The sequence below is a fragment of the Eupeodes corollae genome, chromosome 1 (assembly GCF_945859685.1).
Source record: "Eupeodes corollae chromosome 1, idEupCoro1.1, whole genome shotgun sequence".
Classification (NCBI taxonomy): domain Eukaryota; kingdom Metazoa; phylum Arthropoda; class Insecta; order Diptera; family Syrphidae; genus Eupeodes; species Eupeodes corollae.
In genome coordinates, this window is record NC_079147.1 from 258,027,894 (window position 1) to 258,038,165 (window position 10,272).

General features: G+C 35.4%; 1 non-coding gene across 1 annotated transcript; it reads right to left on the reverse strand.

Annotated features, from left to right (window-relative positions):
* Positions 1 to 2,272: 2,272 nt before the first annotated feature.
* On the reverse strand, positions 2,273 to 2,345 carry Trnar-acg (transfer RNA arginine (anticodon ACG)). Its single transcript has one exon. It is a non-coding gene; the product is annotated as a tRNA-Arg (tRNA).
* Positions 2,346 to 10,272: the final 7,927 nt, after the last annotated feature.

Here is a 10,272-nt window from a genome sequence, read left to right on the forward strand (position 1 = left end):
GTTATGAATTTAGCTTATTTCGATTCATGGAGTTCTAAGGACGTGTGGTTTCCAATCGGTCAATTCTTTTTTTACAGTTGGTCTTTTCGACACCTGTCACTTAATATATGCTCAAGTTGGTCTCCCATTTTATAATGAATAGACTTCCCTTTGAAAAACGTTTGCAAAGTGTGCAAAATTATTACCTAATTGATTCTTCGGATCACGCAGCCGTGAATACTGCCTCGTGGCCTTCAATATCGTGTGATTTAACACAGCTTGACTATTTTGTGTGGGGTTTTGTGAAATTCCAGGTAGACACAGGGAGCCAATTGACGCCTTGGAGTGTTATTGCGGACATACGCCCCAACATCTGCAAAAAATGGTCGGGAACTGAGACTTTTCAGCTGAAATTTATTCAATTCAGCAGATGCGTCCACTTTTACAACATTTAAGGAAGAACTTAATTCTAACAAATTAAAATTTATTCTTCACCCATCTGCGTGCGCCACCTGAGTCACTGTCTTCGTCTACTGCGCCAACCCTCGTTATTGGATTCGAAGGCCTTCCTGGCTTGAGCGTTGATATCCATTATTTGCTTTATATAACCCAGCCATCTAAGTTGTTTCACTTTAATTCTGTTAACTAGGTCAATGTCGCTGTACAGCCCGTACAGTCCGTCGTTATATCTTCTCCTACATTCTCCATTTATTATGCAGTCGGGACCAAAAATCACCCAAAAAATTTTCCTCTCGAAGCTTATTAAGACCCTCTCATCTTTCTTTGACAGGGTCCAGGTCTCAGCGCCATAAATGAGAACCGGGATGATGAGTGTCTTATAGATTCCCTAGGGAGGACTTTACTACTCAATTGCCTTCTAAGTCCAAAAAAGCAGCGATTTGCAAGAGTTATTCTTCGTTTGATTTCAGCGCTGGTGTTGTTCTCTGTGTTTATAGCGGCACCTAGGTAGACAAAGTCCTTAACTACCTCAAAGTTATAGCATGGTGACGTTTTGTCCAAGACATCGTTGTTCATAGACTGCGGTTCTACTACGATGTTCCCTGATCGTCGTCAAACCAGGGGTTTCGTTGTTGTGGCCGTGTGTAACCTAGCACTTCAGAGGCAGCATCTCTGATGGCTGGAAGGTAATCAATGCTTAATGCAGCCAGCATAGGACTTCTTAAGAGGTTAGTTGAAACTCTGATGCGCTCGCTCACACTGTTAAGACTCAAGAATTGTTGTCTGAGTCTAGTTCCAACAACAAATCCACTCCCAAATAAACGCTGTCTTTGGTCTCGGTGGCAGTCGCGTAGTATACATCGCAGTCTTTTAGTTTGCGTTATTGTTTGGCTGCACGTGGTCTGAGACCTAAGAGACCTAACTTTCGACGTACAGATCGTTGTTCTTATTTCGGTTGCGTGGGTTGTCAACAGTAAATCTGTTGGTATCCGATGCTTGTAGGTGCTTCGCAACTAGGATATTTTGATGTGATCAGGAAGTCACCCCGATGGTACAACTCCCAACCTGGAGGGTCAGATCCTTAGTATTTCTCCAAGGACGGGGAGCCGGATAAACTGCTCCTTACAGGCCTGGGTTCCCAATGAGTCGTAGAAGCCCTATAAGGTGTTCACTAAGTAGTTTAACCTTACTGGAACTGTAGACGCTACCGTTGATTCCATCTCGGGAATTATTCCGCTGCAGTAGATAAGAAGAGGTCTTAGTTGAGACATATCTCTCCTCCCCCTCTCTCGTTTGCTGACCCCAACAATTACGAGTATGTCTGAATTGTAACGCTTTCTGAAATCCTATTGAGCCGTGTTCCGAGATCAATTTTGATAATTTTTAAAACCTGTAACTGATCTTAAAGATATTGTAATGATCATTTTTGAGTAGTGGCGTGCATAAAATGAGATTATATTAAGCGAAAAATTTCATATAATATAAGGGAAATTTTGATTAAAAAAAATGTCTATAGAATTAAAAGTGCATGTACGCCCTAATGAACCATTGAACTATTAAAAACCATTGTTCACAAAATGTTTCAATTCAAATTTCAAGACATTAGGATAGAAATTCATTAGAAAACAGCTTTTAAGATATTTTTAGAGATTAACTAAATCGTTTCCTGTCATATTGCAGAGAAAAGTAGACGACACATACGAATATGATCGTATTCACCGAAAAAGCTTAGTATCGTTGGATACTACCTACGGCCCCACAAATTGTGTTCGTACCAATCTTAATTTTAGATTGAATTAGGTTTTTGATATATTTTAAAAAAGATTATCAAATTCGATCTTGCCAGGAGTCGAACCTGGAATCTTCTGATCCGTAGTCAGACGCGTTATCCATTGCGCCACAAGACCGTTGTAACTTTTCCATCTTCACATAAATATTCGTAAATTATTTATTCATAAACTTTTGGTTTCTTTTTATAGTTACATATTCTTATATATGTAGGTAAGTCGTTATCAATAACACAGCACGGAATAAATTACGGTGGCTGAAAATATTAGATTACAGAAGCCTAAATATTCGAACAAAAATGTCAACATTTATTCGTCAATCAGGAACCTGTTTTCTTATGAACAATATTTTGTGCTTTGATTTTCTTTCAATTAATTTTATTGAAATGTGTATAACCTTGAACTTGCTTACATTATTTATATAAAACTAAATCTTTCAAGAACTTTTTTTTTGTAAATCATTCCTACACTCACTACATACCTACCTACCTTCTTTGTTTGTCTTTCCTGTTAAAAATTCAATGATTTTTCTTCATCACTTCGTCTTGAGATCAAAATGTGCATTTAAAGTATGCATGTTAGTAAAATCTCATGTCGTAGGTTAAACATTTTATACTTTCTTGGGGGTTCAATTCCCCTTTGTCCCATATCTTATGCATTTTATCTTTCTCTCTGTCTCTAAGACCTTAATTACTCTGTTTTTTCCATTAAAAATATACTTGTGAGCAATTGAAATCAATTCAAATCCCAGCATGAAGCTAAACGCACTTCTTCATTATATGTACTGAATCCTATACACCAGTATACCTACTTAGTGTTCATACATGAGCTCACTATAAACGTTACGCATTGCATTGCAAAAAGCATCAATCTTTTCCCAGAGATCGTTTTTGCAGCTTCATATTAATAATGATGTGATCGCTTTACTCATTCATTCAATCCATGATAAAATATGATGGTCTTAAGCCTGACCATAATGATACTATATAAATATCTATAATATGACCATATTAATGTGTAAGTCTCATGGCAATTGAACGAGTCTATTATTTGCACTGCATAAATTAAACATTGAACAAGAAGTCTACGAGCGAGCTGCGAAATGATGAACTGATAATTGAAAGAAACCTATCTCTTTTGCCTTAAAGGTCATTGAAACGAGCCGACAATCGAATCGGTTTTAAGATTCTTGCGGATTGCCAACTGTAACAATATAATATAGAGTTGTTATTGTTGTTGCGCTCGTTGTGTTATAATATAAAAGTCTTCCCTTAAGTCTTCAATTTCTTCACCGCTGCCGCGCGCGCCGTTCGTCGGTAGTCGCACCATCCACCAAATGTAATGAACTGATCATGATTTTAAGATAGAACACAAGAGTATAATAACTTCTTTTTTTATTCCAAGAATCGCAATTGGCCATCTGAAGAGTGACCGGCTTTTGGGTATGTATGACTGACCATTTGTGAAAAAGTGTTGCTACTTATATTAATTGAACATTCGAGCAGGTTTTTTTTAAAAAGAAATGTATGGTTGATTTTTTCATTTTTAAGAGAAAGATAATTACAATGGAAACGGTTGGACCATTATATCTTCTTTGTCCAACTTTCCATGGCCAATTTGTGCGTACTTGTAACTTCACGAATTCTATCTTTAAGTTTTTGACTTGATAGTGAAGTTTTGCATAGATTCGAAGAAATAAGAAACAAATTTCAAAGGTTTTAAATCACAAATTATTTGTGGCTAATCGTGATCTAACTAAAATGCGTCTCCATCTAATTTGGTTCGCAACTAGATGTCTCCAATAACGCTGGCCAAGTTGATTGAGGTCTTCTCCCACCTGCGTCCTACAGCTGATTCATAGTCTTTCTCAACTGCGAGGCACCTCTGGATTGGATGCGAACACCAGCGACGATGTTCATTTGCTCTACATGAAACAAGTCGTTGGACTTTTATTGTTTTAAACAGGTCAGTGTCGATGAACATCCCGTACAGTTCGTGGTTGTATCTTCTCCGCCACTCCCTATATATGCACATGGACAAAAAATCACCTGATAAACTTTTTGTCTCATAGCATCTTATCTTGCTTTGACAGGGTCCAGGCCTCAGCGCCATAAAATGAGAACCAGAATGATGAACGACTTCTAGATGGTGAGAAGACTTTACTACACATTTGTCATCAATCCAAAGAAGCAGAGATTTGCAAGGGCTATTGCTCGTTTCATTTCTTGTGCAGCTCTTAGACCAGTCCTGTTGAAAATGAACGTTGTACTTACCGATATCTTACAAGTTTGGTTGTCAAAACCATTAATCACAACTCGGTTCCACAAACCATTCTACAGTTGTTCCAGCTTCATTTTTGAAAAAGTAAGTAATATTTGTCTACTAGGTGAGATTAAGGTTCGAAATAGAGATCATTTTTAGACATATCGAAAACCCATTTAGCGATCGACTTGAGTGCATATGTTAGCTGCGTTTGATAAGCTGTAACATCCTTGTCTTGGTGGAAAAATACGGGGTTATTAACGATTTGTCGAATTAAAACATTTGACAGTTCTCAACGTTTCAAGGTACCTAAAGTCTAAATAAAGGATTTTTTGAGAGATGTCTGTGCGTTAGTGTGTACTTTCGTCGTCCATAGCTCGAGAACCAGTAAAGATATCGACTTCAAAAAAATGTTTTTATATACATATATAATAATGCAGAAAGGACTCTCAAACAAAAATTAGTGATTGGTACCATAGCAATTTGTAACGTTGTCGACACCTGGTAAAATTTTGAGAAAAATAGAATGGACAGTTTTTTCAATCAGAAAGAGGTTTGGGATGCGACCCACATCCCATCCTGTCTGTCTATTTGTCTTGCTTAAAAGTTTAAATTTTAAAATTACCAACAATGTTTTGTAAATCTAATTTTTTTGAATGGATTTTAGTCTAACATCAATTTTTTACAAATTTGCGCACTATTTCTTGTAGATTTTAATTTTTTATGAAAAAGGGACTGTTAGATTTTTATAAAAAAAACTACTGAATATCGAAGAAAATATTTAATGTGAAATAAAAAGAATTTGAGGACAAAATTTTTAATGTTTAAAAGCTTTGTGAGTAGTAAGTAAATTTTTACCAAGTTTTGGTATTGTTTTTTTGTTAGGTTATTATTTTTTGTAAGAAAATGTAGATTAGATTTTCGTCAAAATTTTACAAAGTGTTGACAACAATGTTTTTTTAAAAGATTAAATTAGATTCAAGATAATATCTCAAAGTTTTGAAAAGATATTTGAGTCGAAAATCAATTTTTACCAACTTTCATTAATTTTTTTGTTCGATTTTTCTCAAAATTTTTCCGAATGTTGAAAACCAAAATGTTCACTTTTTTTAACTACTAGGGTAAAAAACCGCCCACGCAATTTTCTTAAGAGCCTTTTCTGCATCTTTCTGCGATATCATCTGTATTACACAATTTATTTGAAGTCGATATCTCTTCTGGTTCTTGAGCTATGGACGACAAAAAAACGTAGCGAACGCACAGATATTTTTCTACAAATATTTTATTTCCACTTTAGGGACGTTGAAGCGTCGAGAAACATCAACATTTTCAATTTTACAAATCGGACAAATTACAATAACTTCGTATGGGAAGTTTAAAATAAAAACATAAAAAAAAACTGTTTGTGAAAAATATAATTGACAGTTTTTAAAAATTGATTTTCGGTTCAAATGTCTTTCCAAAACATTGAGATATTGGCTTCGAACTAATTTTATCTTATTAGATTTTTTCAATATTCGCTAGAATTGTGAGAAAAATTGAATTGACAGTTCCTTAACAAAATATAAAAACCTTAAATAAAGTAATACTAAAAGTAGGTAAACATTGATTTTCGACTCAAACATCATTTCAAAAATTACAAATTTGCCTTAAAATTTATTTATCTTATAGAAAATATTACTATCGACATTTTGGAATTTTGTTTATAAAAATCCATTGGTATGTTTTTTCATAAAAAATAAAATCCACAAAAAATAATACTCGAATTTAATAAAAATTGATGTTTGGTGCTCGATATCTCGTGAACAATTGAAAATATTGACTTCAGATTAATATCATTCATCCAATTTGTATTTATTTATATAAGAAATACCAACTTTTAATTAATGCTACTTAAATTGGTGAAAATTGGTTTTCGACTGCAAATCTCTTTTAATAAAATATATTTGGAAATCAAACTATTTCATTACATGCAAAAAAGTGTTTTTAATTTTTAAATTTTTAAGAACAACTTACAACTTTTTTAACAAAACACGGAAACCTACAAACATTTTGAGTACGACAGGCGTGAAGGAAAGTTATCAGTGTGGTTCGCATCCCAGCCTCTTTTTTTCGTTTATATGATGTTATTCCAAAGATCCACTAGATATTGACAAACCTTTGTAAAACTACTTTTACCAATGTTCACATCTAAAACTTTTTACTTATCAAATTTTTAAAAGCGACCGCTTAATAAGTTATATCTGCTCAAAAAACTGGCTAACCACTGAACGTTATTTAATACTAGGTAGTTGTTGTTTCTATGAGGTTGTACTATTTTTTCTTGACGGTCCCTCAAACTTTACAAAAAACAGAAAGACAATTATGTTCACTCTTCATTTAATTTAAAGCTTTAGATAGTTCTCACAAATTCAATAAACAAATTGGTACTTTTCTTTATAAAATAACAAATATCCATCGAAATAATTCAAAATTCCTTAACAAATGAAACCAAAAAAGAATGAGGTGTCAACACTCCGCCCAATGGCATCTCTAACTATTTGGCAGTAAGGCGCACTTTTGCGCCTCTGCGCTACCCTACACCGTTCGTTGAGATGTCTTCTGAACCCGCAAGAATAATTTTACAGAGAGTGAGTAGAGTATAAATTTGGTTGATTTTGCCTCCGATACGACTGGACGGACGACGACGATCCACTTGTTCGCACCTGATCAATGTTCGTGCCGGTAGCTCAACAAAAATTGAACGCAAATCGAATTGAAATTCTACCAAAAAAAAGAAGAAAACCAAAGAAAAAGCAACACTCCCCAGGCGAAGAATAATTCTTCTTTGGAAATATTTTCAAGAACTTGGCCGGGTCACGCGAATTGTAATTAATTTGGGGTTCTTTGACCTCTGGCACAGCACATATGTACGTGTTTGTCTCTCTTGTGTTATGTGTTTGCGCTGGAGGAAGTCTACCTAATCCCATTAAAATGCACGATTTTGATATAGGAAAGATCATCAAGGCGTACGCAAACCTATGTATATGAAACCAGCTGGCCTGGCATACCTAAATTAGAAAATTTCGTTTTTCACGCTCGCATAATACGTACGAACGAATACGTTCGTATAACAGCGGAAGTGATTGATAATTCCAATGTCAATGGCATGGGTAGGGTAGAGTTTCTACGATATTGAAACTCGGAATAGGTATTGTCAAGCGAGATGGAACCTTTAAAGTTTATTGGTCTGACCCCCACCTTCTCCCGCCACTCTTTCTAGTGCCTGATGGAATCGAACGTGACTTTCCATTTTTTGGTGGGATTTTCATAGATTCTAATAATGTGACCAGAACATTAGAGGAAATCAGGGACGCAGTATATTTTGTGTGGATTTGGATTCCATTGCATTGCATTTATTCGAGGTGACACTATGTTTAGGTTTTTGGAGAGGAGGGTTCTGCTTTCATGTACCTAATGCATTATGCTGGTTTAGTATTCTATCAGACAGCTTATTTCAATCGGGACAACCTATGGTTTGTATATGATGTGCCTTTAAAATGCGGGTGTGCTTCATATCGCACAGAGTTCATGACAATGACGATGCATGATGGGGAAGGGTCAGTCAATATGGTACTTGCAATAATTGTAGGTACACAATACAAAGTGCTGTGGATATAACACTATAATTCTATAATTCTAAGGCGGAGAGTTTTATACTTCTGCAACACCAAGCGAGCCAGCTGAGACTCTTCAATTATTATATTATAAATACATATTTGCAGTGCTGAGGTTAAATTGTGTTTAAACATGAACGGGTATCATATTGATTGAAGCCATTGAACCGGGAAGTATTGGTTTAGTGATGAGTGAAGAGTGATCCCTTAATTATTGACGATGATGATGATGATGATTATGGGTTGGAGTAGGGCGTAGGGTTAAGTCTTCGTACGAATGCAATAATATATTGCCCATTATTGAATTGTGTTTCTTCCATGTTATTAATTTAATATAAAAGCGAATTATTGAAAGCGATTTTTTAAATTTTTTAATGGTAGATATTTATGTCAAGAGTTTTCGTCATGGTTGTGGTTTAATTAAAAAAAAAAAAATTATGATACAATTTATTTTATTTCTGGTGCTTTCAGAATCAATCAATTATTACTGATTGATATCTATTCATTGTGGGTATATAATTTTTGTAGCCCTACCTTAATGCTTGTGTAGCATTTAAATTATGGTTAAATCCCTTTATATCACCCACTATTCTATTTAAGGTTTGAAAGTGAAATTTTTGAGGGTAAATTTCAATTTCTGTTCAATTATGCAATTTAAATGAGAATGACACAAAAATACTGATTTAATCACTTTTTTAATTTGATGTCCCCAACCACATTTTTGGTAAAAAAATCAAAAGTTCAAATTTTCTTAAATTTTCTTTAAAATTGTTCTTCTTACTTTGGGGTCTTTTATTGTTAAAAATATATTTTTTTTGAAGTAATCTTAATCGATCCGATTTTTCGAAATGAATTATTGGCATTTCACGATGTTTTGAGGGTTCATAGATTTAAACATATTTTTTTAAGAGAGAGGACTTTGTAAGCGTTTAAGTACCTTCGGTATTTTAAAAAAAAACACTCACCCTCAATTTAGTCGATATCTACACTGGTTCTTGAGAAAATGGTATCCCGTACCCACGGACTTAGAACCTTATTAGACAAACACACATACTAATTGTATTCGTTAAAGATTGACATTTTTTACACCTTGTATATTTTTCTTGCAAATCGAATTGTTAGTTTTTTTTACAAGAAATAAAACCTAAAAAGACAATGGAACAGAAGAGGCGAGAGGAACGCCGACTTTTTAGAAGGAAAAAGAGAGGGCATGAGAAGCGTGCGGTCGAGGATGTTGAGAGGTATAAGAGCAGGAATGAGGTTCGAAAGTTTTATGAACAGGTGAAACGAAATTCACAGGTACATAAACCTAGAACCGAAGGCTGCAAAGACGAAAGTGGACACATCATAGTGGAACCGCAGTCAATGCTGAGGATATGAAAGGACCAATTCTGCAGACTGTATAACGGCGACGAAGAACTGAATTCCGCTATCAGGCAGGATGATCCATTCAATATACACAACGAAAGCCAACAATCCCGTCCTCCCTACTTAGACGAAGTAAAGATTGCCATATCTAAGTTAAAGTCTAATAAAGCCGCTGGAGCAGATGGCTTGAATGCCGAGCTCTTTAAAGCAGCTGGAGATAAGTTGGTAAGGAGCATGCACCAACTTATCTGTAAGATATGGTCGGAAGAAAACATGCCCGATGAATGGAACCTCAGTATTGTTTGCCCGATCCTGAAAAAACGAGACCCTCTAAACTGCACCAACTATAGAGGAATAAGTCTACCTAACATCGCCTATAAAATCTTCTCTGCCGTAATATGTGAACGTCTAAAGCCCATCGTCAACAACCTGATAGGTCCTTATCAGTGTGGTTTTAGACCAGGAAAGTCCAAAGTTGATCAAATATTCACATTACGGCAGATCCTGGAAAAACTCGAGAACACCAAATCGACACCCACCATCTTTTCATCGATTTCAAGGCCGCATATGACAGCATCTACAAGGACGAGCTGTATAGAGCCATGTCTAGTTTTGGCATCCCTGATAAACTCGTCCGTTTGTGCAGGATGACAATGGAGAATTCACGCTGTTCCATAAAGAACCTTTTGATGTCAAAAAAGGTTTTAGACAGGGTGATCCGCTGTCTTGCGATTTTTTTAACATCGTTCTTAAAAGAATAG